We start from the raw sequence: 15,503 nt of genomic DNA on the forward strand, positions 1-15,503 counted from the left end.
ATCTGTCTCTCAAACTACAATCACTATAGTGCCAAATGAATTTTAAGCTTTCAAAGTTTTTATAAAACCATATAGAGGCTTGCCATGGAGTGGCTACCAGTTAGACCCTTCGAGTTAGTCCCCTTCTGTGCAGGATTGGCATAGTATTTACAATGTGCAATGTTTTTACCAGTATTCACCATGGTGCTTACCCTTATGGGAAAAACCAGTTTTTTTCCTGGTTTTTAACCCCCTATTATATTTTTTACCCCATAGAAGAAAAGAAAATTTTTAATTCTTATCCTCAAAAAAATTTATTATTGTTCCTACTATTTATGTGTGTGAACAGGGGTCTGTCCAGACATTTTGTGAAAGGTCCGTTTTTGTAAAATTGTGAAAAANAATGCGAGAAATAAAAAAAATATGCGAGATTCTCGCGTTCTCGCGCTGTAGTGAAAACACTGTAATAAAAGTTAGGTAAGTCACATTCTTTCAACCAGGGTCCTGCTTTTGTGAATTTGTGCAAATAGGGTCCTGTTATTGCAAAAAACTTTTTCAAGGGGTTTTTTAATTGTAAAGAGATACAAGATTATGCTCAACACTATAAAATTTTAATTGTAAAAATTAAATTTTAAGAAATAAACAGCAATTGCTGCTACTAAATTAGTGATGCAACCAGGGATCTGTCTAGGTTTTTATGAGAGGTGCCTATTTTGTGAAAATTTAGACATAATTTGTGAAGAAAAAAAAATTATATTAAAAAATCAACACAAAAAAATATGGTTAAAATATGGATTTATCGTTGCTTAAGGTATACAAAAATAAAATTTTAAGAAAAAGTATTTTGTGAAACTACCGCTAAACGGTAGTAATTTCGGCCTGGACAGACCCCTGGCAACATACAAATATTTGGTATTTAGCCTATACTGCTGAACTCAGAATATTCATTTCGGGCGAATAAAGGAAGAAGCGTCTGCCGAAGACAAAACTTAGTTTGTTTGCATCTGTGTTTCTCCCCCCCCCTTCCTGGGAAGGGTTTATTCGATTAACAAAACAGTAATGAAGATAAACAAATTTGTGAAGGGTCCTTTTTAAGTTAAAATATTTTGTGAAGGGTCCGTTTTTATGTAAAGATATTTTGTAAAACGGACCCAAATTTCTTCTAAACAGACCCCTGGTGAGCATTTACTATTTTGTGTGTGAACATTTTTAAACATGCACATTACGGTAGTATTGAAACAAGAATTCAGAACATTGTTAAAATAATCTTGTTCTAAATATTGAAGTACAATATATGATGATTTTAAGAACTGTGCTAAAAAATTTTGCAAGGGTTTAAATTTTCTTTATCAAGTTTTTTTCCGCGATTTCTTTTTCTGTTTTAGAGTGTGGCGTAACTACCACTCTAAATATTAAATACCAAATCACTAGTATTTAAAACATGTTAACTTGATTCAATCATGAGGTACATTTTGATAGATGAAGGTTGACATAGTCGATAATATTGAATCCCCTCAATGTTGATCTGCAGACGTGATATGAACTTGCCAACAATCATGGATGGTCCACATTAAACAGTTGATTTGCTTAAAAATATACTGCTCAAAGATAGAAGAAAAAATCCGGTGAAGTAAACATGGTTTGTTGATTTATATCAACTGAATTTTTTTATATGTATATATTGATTTTAAAGGTTAACAGTGTTTTAAATTATTGATACTTTTTTTCTTTTCTTAGTTTTAAAATTTATTTTAAATAAATTGCTGCATTAATTAATTTTGGTTAGCGAAATTACTTTTTTTCTTGGTGTGTGTTAAATTCCAACACATTCGAAATTACATTTTTAATAATCTTTTGATTTTTGAGAAAGTACAGATTAAAGTAAACATTTAATGCTGTCTTAATATAGACTTGCATAGCTGTAGAATTTTTTTCAATAAAAAAAAATGCAAATAATGTTTATTAAAATTCTACCTTTTGATTGAAAAAGCATGGAATTAAAATCTACATTATATTTCATTGGTGGAAAATATATATTTCTGAAGCTTGAGCTTATATGAAAAATAAATTACCCTAATGTGCCAAATTTAGATAGAAAAAAACAATGGCTGATGAGTTCAAATATTTTTTTCCTGATATAGTGTCATTCTTCCCATTCAGAGTCTATTTGTAGCAGTAGGGTTATTAAGTGGTATTTTTTTCTCATAATATGTTTTCAGTATCTTTGACATTATCGGATTTTCTATAAAGAAATTTTGTGAAAAAAAATTCCAATGAGTGCATAGATTTTTAAAAAATATTTTTTAGCTTAACTTATCTATTTTGATATAGGATCTCGTAAGAAATGATAAATCCATATTTTTACATTATTTTTATGTTGATTTTTTATTTTAATTTTTATTTTCGCAAATTATGTCTAAATTTTCGCAAAATAGGTAGGGTGACCCGGGGTAATTCATGATCACTCTGTTTCTGGGGTAAATAATGATCACCTAAGTTTTATTTTAAAAAAATTATTTTTTTTTAAATTTGAGACATGGACAAGAATGCTTGTACACTTTACTAAAGTATAACTACATTTACTTAATAATAATTTTTTGTTTAATCTAACAAAATAAGTATCTTTTAAACTGCTTTCTGTATTTTCCATCTCAAAGATGGGTTTCAAAATGTGCATATTTCTGCAAAGATCCCCCTCCTTCTCTTAATAATAAATATTTTGAGTTACTTTCTTTTTCTTTGATATAAAAGTAGTGTAAGCTTTTGTTTAATTGTTTCACATCAACTGTAAACATTGTAATTGATTATAGGAAACTATATCAAATGTTGCCCCCTACAGATGGGGTAATTCCTCATTTCTTCTTATAAATAGTATATAAAATAGCTTATAAATAGCTAATTGTCTTTTCGTAAATAACAGTTTATATTTATTAAGTGGAATTTTTGTTTTGAACGAAATTTGTTTTTAACTGTATACAAGACGGTATTCTGATTTGCACCATTTCTGGTTTGTCTTACCTTGCTTCTATCTTAATTTTATGTGTGTACACCGTTAGAATAATTTTTAAGTTTATAAATCAGCCTAGTATAATTGTTAGAATAATTTTTAAGTTTATAAATTAGCCTAGTATAAATATGGTGAGAAATTATAAGCCTAAAAAGGATAGTAAGCTTCTAGAAAACAAAATTAGTGAATTTCTTTTAATGATTGAAAATTAAAATTTCAGAGTGAGAGTTTCTGCCAGAGCTGTTGGCATACCTTACTTAACTTTACACTTTCCCTTAATGAAGTTAAAAAGTCCAGCAAAAGTAACCCATGTGGGAACTCTCTTATATTTCAGAAGAATATGAGAATGAGTTGGCTGATTGCCTAAAATGTATGGCACGATGCAAAGATTTTTTAAAATTTAAAGCGTTAAATAAAATGTTTTATTAGCTGCTTAAACATATTTTTTTGGTTTATTTTTTTATCTTGATGTCTTATTTGTTAATTACCATTATATAATTATTTTCAAACAGCCCCTTTACAATAAAAACTGGTGATCAGGATTTACCCCAGAAATGATCAAGACCAGGGGCGATTCCTGATTACTAAAAATTTAAAATCTTTTAAATTCTAATTAGATTTCTAAACAAAAGAAGTTAGCAAAGGACTCATCTCATATAGCCTCAAACTTCCAGTAAATATTAAAATTCAAGTTTGAATAGTTTTTTCACAAAATAGATGTTTGCGTTTTTTGATCAGGAATTACCCCAGGTCACCCTACCTCTGAGAAAAATCTAGACAGACCCTTGAAATATTCTTTAAATTCTCTAAAATCAGGGGTCTGTCCAGACCGAATTTACTACCGTTCAGCGGTACCTTCACAAATTCAACTTTACGAAAAACGGTAGTTTCACAAAATACTTTTTCTTAAAATTTTATTTTTGTATTCCTTAAGAAATGATAAATCCATATTCTTGCCATATTTTTGTGTTGGATTTTTAAATATAATTTTTAATTTTTCACAAATTATGTCTAAATTTTCACAAAATATGTCTAAATTTTCACAAAATAGGTACCTCTCAGAAAAACCTAGACAGACCCCTGAAAATATTGCGAGACATATTGCATAATACATATTGCTATTCTAAATATACATAATCAGGGGTCTGTCCAGGCCGAATTTACTACCGTTTAGCGGTACTTTCACAAATTCAACTTTAAAAAAAACGGTAGTTTCACAAATTCAATTTGAGAAAAAACGGTAGTTTCAGAAAATACTTTTTCTTAAAATGTTATTTTTGTATCCCTTAAAAAGCGATAAATCCATATTTTTGTGTTGATTATTTAATATAATTTTTAATTTTTCACAAATTATGTCAAAATTTTCACCAAATAGGTACCTCTCAGAAAAACCTAGAAAGATCCCTGATAATACATATTGCTATTCTAAAATAGAGCTTCTAAAATATTGTTATAATTTAGTTTTAATATTAACTTAATTTTGATTAAACATATGTAATGTTCTTTTAATCATAAACTAAAGTTCTTACAGTGTATTTAAATAAATAAAAAATCTTATTTAAATCAAAAAAATCCAATTTAAATTTTAAAAAAATCTTATTTTCTTGATTTTTTTTTTAAATTGAAAAATTCAAGAACCCTGGAAGTAAAAAAAGTCTCCCGGTCAATAAACAACATTGAGGAAGAGAAAAAGTAATAATGAGCGAAATACAAAAAATAAAGAGCAAAATGCTATAAAACAAAGAAAAAGTGTAATGAGCAAAATAAAAAAAATACGGCATATATCAACTAGTAGTATTCATTCATCGAATTCTATCCCAGATAAAATTCTGGAAGGGGAGTAATGTGGCGTAACTACCACTATAAATATTAAATAGCAATTCACTAGTATATAAGACATGTTAACTTGATTCAATCATAAGGTACCTTTTGATAGATGAAGGTTGACATAGTTGATAATAAAATCCCCTCAAGAGCTCTGTTATAAAATTCAACATGCAAGTATTAAATATACAAAAAAATTATGTTAGTGACAAGCAAGGGCATCCGCAGTGGGGTGCAGTTGCACCCCCTGACTTTTTTTATTAAAACAATTAAAGAGTATAAAAATTTTTTATTGAAAGTATCTTTATTCAAAAACAAATAATTAAGCAATTATTGATACATAACAATTAAAAAATTTTTTTAATCAAACAAGAATTATAATCGTCTTGTTAGCTGTCCAAATCTGTTTATAACTTTTTCAATGAAATCTGAGTCATCTTTGATTCTTTTCTTATGCGCACTGAGCATGCACGAACTTCTTAATCTCTCGTGAGACATTTTAGACCTGTTCCATGTTTTGATGTGTCGCACTGTACTAAAAGTGCGTTCAATAGTGCACATAGTAGCTGTAAGAGTTAGGCCAATTTTGATTGCCTCCGCTGCAGCTGGATAAAATGGTGTGACCTCAATAACTAAATCGATGTATTCGAAGGATTCATAAGAATTTTCTCTATTCCTCCACATTTCATACCACGTTGTAGTTTCAGTGATGAAATTCATTGAGAGCTTATCTCTTGAGTATATCTTCTAAAGCTTCAAGATATGGCGCTTTGTCCAGTTTGTTCATCGCATTCGGGTGAAGCCTTAAGAGTGAAAATGCTTTTCTTTGTGTAGAAGAAAAACGGTCTTTCAACGAAGATAGAATGGAGTCTAAATAAGGAATAAAGCTTGACCTCCTGAAAAATTCTTCTGCGTTTTCAGAAGGCACATTCGATCTATGAAGTTGTCTAGATGCCACTCGAGGTCGATTCATTTTAATGCCAATTCTTCGCAAATGTGCTCTGCTTTCGTGAAAATTGTAGTAAACTCTTCAGAAGCATTGTTTCGATGAATTTGCAGCACATCTATTAATTTGACTACGTAATCAGTTACTTCTTTTAGATCTATGTTTACTTTTTGCAACTGATTACTTTTTGCAGGTTCAAGTTTGGTAGAATAAGTAGCGACTGTTAAAAGTATATCCTCCTGATTCCGAATGTGCCTTCAAAACTTCGTCTCCAGATTCAACACGAAAGTGCAGCAGATCTTTGAGAACAGATCTTTCATCATTTTTGCCCCGAAAAGGAAGTTCGTACTCAGCGATGAACAAAATTGTATTTATAATAGATGAAGCTTAAGAATGTTGTTTTCAATTTGTTTATTATATGCCGAGTCTAAAGATTCATATACACTCAGTTGTTTTCTGTTCATAATATCTTCAAAATTTTTAGAAGATGTGAGTGTTTCACGATACCACTGTGACGTTTCATGTCATTTTGCGGCTTCATTAAGTTTGTGGTATTTAACACAAGGAGAAATAATAAATTGTCCTAGCAGACCTCTTTGAGCTGGAGGTCGAAACAGAACACAGGCACGTCAAACAGGCCCTTTTGCACTTTCTGAGTACACCAACCAAGGGTACGATTGAAGCCATTCCAAACGAAATGATCGAACTAACAAATGATAATAAAATATAAATAATATTATATTTTCTATTAGTTATTTAGTTTAACAAAAGTGTTGTAACACAAACTGACTTCTCACAACTGTATAACTTCATCAACACAATAAATACCATTGTTAAGCGTGCACAAACACGTTAGTATACAGAACTACTGTCTGTAGTTATTTGTATTTCAAAGTCAGTAGCTATATCAGCGCCATCAATACATTTTCTGGTGGTAAAGTTTGCAAGTGCAAGAAATTTGTACTTTTTTTTTAAATATCTTGTTAACAATGAAGAAATGTGTCTTGAAAAAAATTAACAGATGAAAGAGTATATGTAATGACAAAACAAAATGTAATAACAGAATATTTTTTGGGGGGGGGGTTAGTTTGCTAGAGGGTTGCTCCCCCTTTTATATTATTATGCCGGTGCCCTTGGTAACAAGCTCTATTCCTTGTTTTTTCTTATCTGATGTGTGGTAGCATTTTGTGCCAAATACAACAAACCCAATTCTTCCTAGTTCCATTTTTTTGGGTTGCTTTTATAGTTTGACAGTCCCTTAATCCAGCTGAGGTGAATGTCTTTGAGATGAAGAGTGTCTAAAGTGGTAAATCGTGTAAGCACAAGGGCATCACACTCATATAAAATGTGATACACTGAGAAACAAGTTAAAAATTACCAACCTTTGGCTATTGCAACAATTTATTTCAGATTGCACGGCATTTTTAAAATGTGATTAAAGGGGCTTTTTTTTTTATTTGGGGTTTGTAAAAAGTGCTTAATTTTCTATCTTTTAAAACAAGTTTTTTTCTTTGCAGTGCCGATTATATTTTTAAATTACGAAAAATGCTTCATTTTCACTGTTTTCTCTGCAATATTTATCAGAAGCTTGTTATTTTATCATAATCATATACAGTTTTTGAAAATGTTTTTGAATTTTATTGATTTTATGTTTATGAATTAAGAATTTTAAACAATATTAAAAAATATTTTTTTTTACTGCACAGATCCTAGTTATGATTTTTTTTTTTTTGGAAAGTGATTAAAAGATTTTTTTGAGTGCTTTAAAAGTACTTAAATGGTGCTTATTTTTTCTTAAAAAATGTGGCTATGCACCCTGTTAATTAAAGTGTAGTTTGTGGAAGAGAATACAGTATTTAAAAAAAAGCAGTAACTGTTTGCATTAAATAGGTGTACTTGCCTATTACTTTTTTTTATCATCCAAATTTGTATTTGTCGTGATCAATTTATTTTTTAAAAATTATTAATAAGTAATGTTTACGCTGAATGAGTATGTTATGATCTAAAATAATAGAAAGTTAATTATTTTTTTTATTCTTAAATACGCAGATGTTTAAACTATGTTAATTTGAAACTATTTAAAGAATTAATTTTTATCAAGTAAAAATTATTTTAACTTTGTTGACCGCAAAATAAAGTAAGTTTTTTGGTACTCTAAATATTAAAATATGATCGAAACTAGCATTAAGTAGTTTTAAAATTGTTCTTAATTTCTATAAAACACACTTTATTACGATGTACAAACAAAAACAATGCTTTTTGACTAGTTATTCTTTTAAAGATTCTGTTAAATTAAAATACTTTAAATTTTGTTCATATTTTTGACTCATTAAAAGATTAAGCCCCTGAGAAATTGTTAATTGATACATTATTCATAACAATATTGTATATCATATAATTGAAAATATATAAAAATTAAAACTTATAAAGTATTAAAAATGCATGAAGTATCACATATTACATTTCACTTTTATGTATCACATATGTCCTCTTTTTCACTAGTCTCAATTGAAAAATAGGCAGCATTTATTTCTTTAGATACATTGATGTATAAGTAAAGTTGCTTAAATCCAATATGTACAGTATCTTGAAAATATAGTTTTATTTTGAAAAGAAAATTTGTGAAAATTATGTCTGTTAAAACATTATCAAAATGACATTCAATTTATAAATATATATCTATTATTATGTCATGTAATCCTATGGGATAAAACAATCACAAATGAGACCAATTTTATGGGATATTTTTTTTAACATTTTAAATTGTTATTTAACCTTTAAAGAAATTCTAAAAATGTTAACTAACACAAAATAATTACTTTGAAAATCCTGTATTATTTTGATAAAAACAAAATAAATAAAACTACATAAAATATGATTAACACACTCATACAATAAATTTAACAGATTATCCAGTTCTTAAAAATATTTTTTTATTTCAGTTTAATGAGTATATTAAAATCATATAGATTTTTTTTTTAATAAAATTTTTGCATAAACTTTTGAGCTTTGAAATTTTTCTTTCTTCTTTTAATTAATAGAAATGCAGGTTGATGTTAATGTTTTGCATTAGTATATAAATTATCAATATTTATACAAAAAAATTTATTTGCAAATTTTTTATTGAATTAAACGTGACATCTAATTTAGGAATGAGAAAAAAGTTATTAAAAAATCCTAAAAGTTCTAAGTTTTGATTTATAATTTTCACATTTTAAGCATTATAATAATTTTATAAATATGAAATATGAGCAAACTTCATGCGTTAAAAATAAATTTGGTATATAAACTATAAAACAATTCTGACAGTACATAAACGCACAATTACAAATGTATTGCATAATTTAAAACAACTATTTGCTTACCTCCCAAGATATGAATTTATTTAATGAGTTCTTGTAATCAAAGGAAAAACTATATTAAATGGCTATAAATAGCTAATTTAAATAATAGTGGAATAGAAATGTGAGCACTTTGCAAGAGAAGGTTTAAAATGTCAGAGTAACTCTCGGCGAAATCACCCCCTCCCCCCCAAAAAAACATAAAATATCAACTAGAATCTCTCCCTACTTAATTCCCTAAAAGCTTAATGCATCTGTTTTCTTAGAAATTCTAGATAATTGCCTGCGTGAGACAGTTTATGAATAGATAGGGATGGGTCTGTCGATATCCGGCATTTTTAAAAGACAATATAGGATGTCAGAAATACGATAAAGACTGTTTCCAAATGCAAAGAACGTTTTTCCACAGCATAAACTGAGACAGCTATTTTTGAGGTATCAAATGATTCTCTGCCGTGTAATGTTTAAAGCTAAAGGATGATTAAAAATCAATCTTAATCAGTTAAATGCATGGAGAAAAGGAATTGTACAATGAGCGTCTTATTGCTTATTAAAGCAGGGTGGCCACCCACCTGGAACTATCAGGGAATTTTTTAAAGAAAAGCTGGAATTTTTTCTTTGATTTTTCTTAACAGGGATCTGTCTGGGTTTTTCTGAGAGTTACCTATTTTGTGTAAATTTAGACATAATTTGTGAAAATTAACAATTATATTAAAAAATCAGCACAAAAATATGGATTTATCGTTTTTTAAGAGACCCAAAAATAAAATTTTAGGAAAAAGTATTTTGTGAAGGCACTGCTAAACGGTAGTAAGTTTGGCTTGGACAGACCCCTGATCAATTTTACTAATTTAAATTATTTACTAATTTTCTTAATTAAATTTATTTTACCAACTGTTATACCCTTTTTTAGACGAAAGTTTATTGCCAAACAGTTGAAATACCATCAGCTTAGCAATACTTCGCTTGCATCAAAATTTGGTTCATTATAACCCTGTTAAACTCACATAGTTTCTTAAAGAATAGAGAACCTTTCCTGGTCACCTCATTCCCATATGGTGACCTGGCTAGCACTCTATCCCATGAGTCAAAGATGATAAAATAACATTAAAAAATATTTTAAATTAAATACTCTATAATATTGACACTTTTCTTTTACCCATCCTAAACTTTGTGAGAGAAAAAAAACCTTGACCTGGAAATTTTAGGATTTTTACCTGGAAAAATCGGGGAAATTTAACACCTAATTTGGGTGGCCAAAGGAAAAAGGAATCTGTAAAGGAATGGTTAACAGTTACAATTCTTGTAGTTCTCTTAACACTTGTTTAATTTTTTTATGCAATGCAGTTTTTTTGTGTATTTAAATATAGTTAATTTTCTTTTAATAATAAATGTAATAAGTTGCTCTATGAAAAAAGAAAGGGGGGGGGAGAGAAAAGAAAAGTAAAAAATATAGATAGAGAGTAAAAGATATAGATAATATTTTCTCAAAATAATAGACCCTGATTTCCCAAGTTATGGGCCAGTCTCAAGTTTAGTCTCTCTAAGGTCGAGTTTATAGTTAGAACAAATTGCTAGGTATATAGTTATGTCAAGTTTAGCCTATCTAAGATCAGTGCTTTCTATGCATATTTTGAAAATGGTACAAAACATCAATATGGAGAAAAGTCACAGTTTTGTGAAAATGAAAAGCATTTATGGTTTAATTTTTAATATTTAAAAACTTACTCCAATGCTGCATTATCTGAACTCATTAAAATTTGCAAAAACTGAGAATAAGGCAATATGATTCATAGTTTCAAAAGCCATTACAGAAAGAAAATTTAGTTACAAAGGCTTAACTTTCATAAATGAAGGTAAACATATGTAATACCGTAAAGTTATATTTGAATATTTTTAGCCTTTTGAATATTAGCCTTTTGAATATTTTTAGCCTTTTTGCTTTCCATATGAAAGTCACAATTAGCATTGTATATATATAATTAGCTTTATGTTTTCAAGATGTATAATTATTAAATATTTCAGTTAAACTAGATAATTAATCTGATATGTATGTTTTAAGGCTTCAACTTTCTGCATTGGAATGCTAACGATTGACTGCTGTGTTTTAAAATTCTCGTGAAGTTTTTTAATAAAATGAATCTTGCTGGAAACAATATGTCTTTGTCAAGTGAGTATGCATACAACTTTCTTATTTATATATTGTCCATATAAATATCCTGTTTGAAAGTTTTGGTAAAATTTTGACGATCTCTTTTAAAATTAACATTGTGCTTTAATTACCATCAAATATGCTCTATAAAACAATATGGTTCAAGTTGCACCAAATATTTCTCATAAACTTATTTAGATGAACAGCATTGCTACTCTACAGAGAGAACAGGGAATTTCCAGTTTTCCTATACAAATTGGGAATTTTGTTTCTTATTTTCCTGTTTAAAAGTTTTGGTAAAATTTTGATACTATTTAAAGCTTTGAAATTCTTATAATATGGTAATAAATTAAATAACAGTATAGTGAAAATGTAAAAATGCATTAATCAGATTTTGTATTATACAGACAAGTACAACAAAATCTTTGAAATAGTAGAATTTTGCTCTTTGAAGTGTAAAATAAATTAATCCTATATTCATTTAACGACAAAATTTGTTTAATTTAATTTTTAAAATTGAAATTTTAATTTCATCTCATTAATTTGGTATGAATAGTTATCATAATAGACCATAAAATTGCATAGATAAAATAAATTGTACTAAAAAGTGTAATGTTAATGAATATTCCATTTGCATGTGTGTTTTATTAGATCAATTTTTTTATAAAACTGAATGGAAAAAAGACCCATTCTTGGAAATAAGAATATTGTCATGGATAATCTAGAAAGCAAAATTGGAAATAACGATTGCTTTTTATTAAAACAAGCATCAAATTTTTAATTACGACTACTCGAAATGGGCTGTATATCCAAAAATATTGGTGTTATGCGATCATGGCAGATCTGATGTTTGAATTGGCAAAACATGAAATTACAACAGAGTGTGTAGCGTTTTTAAAAAGTGCTTAAAGGTGCTTATATTAATTTGATTTATGTTTTTAAAAGCCCTAAAGGTGCTTTTTTTTATTCTGGGTTTATAAAAAGTGCTTAATTTGCCATCTTTTAAAAATATATTTTTCTTTTTGCCATGTCGATTGTCGTTCTAAATTTGAAAAAATTCATGACTTTCACAATTTTCTATGCAATATTTATCAGTAACTAGTTATTTTATCATGATTATGTAAAGTTTTTTAATTTTATTGATTTTATGTTTATAAATTGTGAACTTTAAACAGTATAAAAAATAATTTTTATTACTGCACATATCCTAATTATGAATTTTTTTTTTTTTTTGGAATGTGATTAAAAGTATTTTTTGTTGAAAAAACTGGCTACGCACCCTGTACAATCTTTGCACGATGCATCCTTAAATTACAATCTTCTTTTCTCCTTAGGGTTTTTTATTTCTTTATTTTTTTCATTAAAAATTTTAATAGCCTTTTTTAAAAAAAAAAATTATTCCAAAATTACCTCCAGGGTATCTTGAATTTTACTTATATTCTGCACTCTATGAGCTGAACTACCTTCTTACTTCAAAGTCTAGAAAATTTCAGTAACTCTACATTTTAGGTTTTATTTGAACATGGCTGCAGGTAAAACCAGTTTTAGCACTGGCTAGCGTTCTGTCAATACTTCTCCATATGCATCAGAAATTTTTTTTCTTGATTGGACAGCATTTAAACCTTTTTGATCTTAAAATTGTAGAATATTTTGAAAATGGATGTGGGGAATGGAGTTATGGACTATGTCAACTGTCATCTATGAAAAGATACCCCAGCATAGAATCCTGTTAAAATGTCTTATATACTAGTTAATTGGAATTGTATTTTTGTAGTGGTAGACACACTACAGTATTCACCCACCAGAATTATATCTCTAATTGAATTCAATGAGCAGATACCACTATACTTCATTTCACCTTAAGTTGGCACTGGAGAGAAGGGCAGGTAGACTGGATTGCAGCTGTTGTCATGGAAACTGGGTTACTCCTTAAGTCGGTTGGGGGATGAGGTAGCAAAAAAAGGAGAGAAAGTGGCCAGTATTGGCGTTAAGGGAAAGAAAAAGCCGATTTTTTTTTAAACCAAGAATCTTACTAATATTTTGAACAGAATACAGAAAAGAACACGATTTTTTTAGAGCATTTCCAATAATTATTATTTTAAGATGCTAGTTGTAAGCTGATTTCTTATTATGATTTTTTAGAAAGCAGATTTTCTAATTATGATTTTTCAAAAACAGATTTTCTTATTATGATTTTTTAACTAAACAAAATTAATTTTAAACAGCAAAAAAAAAATATATATATAGATAATTAAAAAGATTCTTTTTTGCTTAAAATTAAGTAAAAAAAGAAATGCATAGATGCGCATAAATACTTTTTTTTAGATATTTATTTTTAAATGCTATTTATTTTTTGTAGATTAATGTACATTAATTTATTCCACATTGGTGTTTTGTGGGAGAAGGAAAAATCAACATATTACATTTCCTACCTTTTCCTGCAGTGCCAACTTAAGGTGAAACAAAGTACAGTTTATTTATTGATGTTTTGTGAGAAGCCTGGAGAGGTGTATTAAGATCGCCATACTTTTGAGTGCTGATTGAAAAAACTGTATTAAGTTGACAGTCGTGGTTGCTCCTGTGTTGCCATTAGCTGTTGAGTGTATCAAGGCAGATATTGTGTGTGATCAAGACTGGGTAGCAACAGCTCGAGTGGTGGATAATGCTCACAGTCACAAATAGCAAGTTAACTGTTTGATGTGGTCCATCCATCTTAGAACTGTGTTCAATTCAAAGTGGGAGTTTCTTTCAAGGTAGACCTGTTCACATTACGTCTGAAGGTCACCAATATGAAGGACTATCATCTATGAAAAGTTTCCCCAACATAGAATCCTGTTAAAATGTCTTATATACTAGAGAATTGAAATTGTATTTTTGTAGTGGTAGACACACTACTATGCAGCTTTTCTCTCACTTTATTTGAAAAGGCACCAACAAAGAGCTACTGTGTAGAATTAATCTAACTTTTTCACAATCAAGTCTTGATCTATCAACTATTAAACTATACATAATTTTGTTGCTTAAGTGTGAATTTAGCTGTGAAAAAATATGATTAAGTCCTCTCTAAGAAAAGAAGAAAAAAAGCGAAATTCATTAGACATTTATTTTCATATTCACATGTTTTTAAAATGCAATATTGGGATTTGTATTCATATTAGTTTAAAATCTAATGCAGCAATTCATATTCACATGTTTGTAATAATTAATAGAATACTTACAAATTAAGTAAAAGAATATTTAATAAATGTTTAAATTTGCTTAATATATAACGCATTAAAAATAATCCATTAGTTTACTTAAAATATATTAATTGAAATCATTAAAAATGTAGGTGTTTTTGTTTATTTTTACTTTATTTACCAATATCAATGTATTTTGCTTGTCTTTGACCATTAAAAAGAATTAAATTGTTTCCTTATTTTTTCCATGTACAGCTCTTTTGATTTGAGCAGGGTATCAGTTTCACCTCCGACTACAGATCATGTGAATATCGTGGGTGAAGAATTTCCCCCTTGTTTCAATACTTATCCTGCTATTTCTCCATGCAGGTTTAAAAAACATCATTTGATGCTTATTTTCACTGCTAGATGGCACTAGAGGGTTCAGGATATTTTTTTCTCTTTGCTTGATTCCTCCCCCCTCCCATATTTGTGAGTTTGCGTGCTTTTTGTTCTTCTTTCGCATGATATGAAAGATATAGATTTGCAGAGTGTCAGCGACATTATATGTGGGAATAACAAACGAATATATCTTGATAGTGATTGGGTGTATTCCATAAATCGGGGCTATTCTTTTATTTTATTTTCTATTTTATTACAAAATTTCTGTAACATTTTTCAAGACAAAATATTTAAAAATTTTATTCATCTGAAAATAAAAAATACCAAATTAATTTTTTCACTTATAAACCCTGCCTGCTGAGATGGCGGGCGCTGTATTATATATTTTTTGAAAGCGTAAAAGCTAATAAAATTCTTTGATAAATTATTAAAGAATTAGGTTCATAGCTAATAAATTATTTTAAAGCAACTGATGAAGATATGAATTGTAGCATATGTAGTTAACTAAAATATTTTTAAAAAATCTCCGTCCCCGTATTTTAGGACTGGAAAGTATAACAATTGAGCCGTATGCAGAGGGTTTATTAATATTGATAAGTTGTTACAAAAATAACAGTACATAGTAATAAATTTTTGTATTTTACAAATTACCTTGTTTACTTTACTTAGAAAATTCTTAAAATATTCAATTTGA

At 28.5% G+C, this 15,503-nt stretch overlaps 1 protein-coding gene across 3 annotated transcripts in view; it reads left to right on the plus strand.

Annotated features, from left to right (window-relative positions):
- The window catches only part of LOC107438717 (uncharacterized), a 33,572-nt gene that overhangs the window by 1,445 nt on the left and 16,624 nt on the right, over nt 1–15,503 (plus strand). For all 3 annotated transcript variants that reach the window (XM_016051053.3, XM_016051056.3, XM_016051057.3), the window contains exon 2: nt 11,160–11,267. The gene's annotated coding sequence lies outside the window, so the exon portion shown is untranslated. The remainder of the gene's footprint in view (nt 1–11,159; nt 11,268–15,503) is intronic.

The sequence above is a fragment of the Parasteatoda tepidariorum genome, chromosome 1 (genome assembly GCF_043381705.1).
Source record: "Parasteatoda tepidariorum isolate YZ-2023 chromosome 1, CAS_Ptep_4.0, whole genome shotgun sequence".
In the NCBI taxonomy this organism is placed as follows: domain Eukaryota; kingdom Metazoa; phylum Arthropoda; class Arachnida; order Araneae; family Theridiidae; genus Parasteatoda; species Parasteatoda tepidariorum.